Source organism: Cyprinodon variegatus, unplaced genomic scaffold (assembly GCF_000732505.1).
Source record: "Cyprinodon variegatus isolate N-32 unplaced genomic scaffold, C_variegatus-1.0 Scaffold985, whole genome shotgun sequence".
Taxonomy (NCBI): Eukaryota; Metazoa; Chordata; class Actinopteri; order Cyprinodontiformes; family Cyprinodontidae; genus Cyprinodon; species Cyprinodon variegatus.
Window position 1 is genome coordinate 274247 of NW_015151438.1, and position 1550 is coordinate 275796.

Here is a 1550-nt window from a genome sequence, read left to right on the forward strand (position 1 = left end):
ATAGATAGATAGATAGATAGATAGATAGATAGATAGATAGATAGATAGATAGATAGATAGATAGATAGATAGATAGATAGATAGATTACACTGGCCATTATATATAGATTACACTTGCCATTATATTATTAAAAGTACAGGTAATAATGCACTTATAATTATTAAGAATCATCATTTACAAAAAAAATACTGCTAATGGAAGGGAGACCAAAATAATAATCAGGTGGATTTCTCCACGTGAAACATTTGCAGTTGTGGCTAGGGTATTTCCTGTTGTTGTAGGAACTGCTGTGGGAGCAGCTGAGGTTGTTGTTTTAGAAACAGTGGTTGTTTCAATGCCAACTGTGGCTGTTGTCGAAGAAATAGCTGTAGTCATTGGAGTAATTGAAGTAACAGTAGTATTTTTAGGAGGAATGGTGGTTCTTGCAAGATAAACTCTGGTTGTTCTTGGAGGAACAATTGTAGCTGTTAAGATAGCTTTTCTATTTGAATCAGATACTATGTTTGTAGATATCAAAATGTCTTTAGTTGCTGTTGAAAGTTTTGTGGCTGTCATTGTAGGAAGAATTGTGATTGTCCCAGGACCTTTAGTTGTAGTAGTAGCTGCAACTGTTGTCTGAGGAACAGTTGCGGCTGTTGAAATAGTTGTTGGAGGAACAGTTGCAGGTGGTGGTGAAACAGTTCCAGTGTTTGAAGTAAATGTGATGTTTGATGCAGTTGCTGGACTAATAATGGAAGTTGTTGGAACATAGCTGGTTGGTAGAACATTTGAGGTTTTTGGAGTAGGTGTTGTTAATGGTTGAACCACTGTGGTTGTTGTACGAGAAACTATTAGGGGTGTTAGCTTGAACTTGGTTGTTGTAGAATCAATAGTGGTTGTTGTAGGAGAGATAATTGTAGTTCTTAGAGCAGTTGGGGTTTTTGTTGAAGAAACAACTGTAGGTGTTGGAGTAAGTGTGGTTCTTATTGGAGAAGCACTTATTGATGGAGTTATATTTGTTGAGGGAGCCACTGTGGCAGTTGTAGTTTGTGGAGTAACTTGGAAAATTGTAGTAGTAGCCATGGTTGTTGGAACAACTGTGCTTGTTGGTGGAGAAACAGGTGTGGTTCTTGGATTAAAAGTGATTGTTGTAGGAATGACATTATCTGTTGTAGAACCATTCATTTTAGTCATCGGAGTAACTGCAGTTTTTGATAAATGAGCCATTGTAGTTGCTGGACTAATGGTTGTAGTTGTTTGAACAAAGGTGGTTGGGAGAACATTTGTTGTTGTTGGAGTACCTGTTGTTATTGTTGGAGTAAAGACTGTAGTTGATGGAGCAACTGTTGTTGTTGTATGAGAAACATGTAAGGGTGTTTGCCTGAACTTGGTTGTTGTAGGATCAATGGTGGTTGTTGTAGGAGAGATTATTGTAGTTCTTAGAGCACTTGAGGTTCTTGTTGGAGAAACAACTTCAGGTGTCGGAGTAATTGTGGTTCTTGTTGGAGAATCGTTTATTGATGGAGTTACATTTGTTGAGGGAGCTACTGTGGCAGTTGTCGTTTGTGGA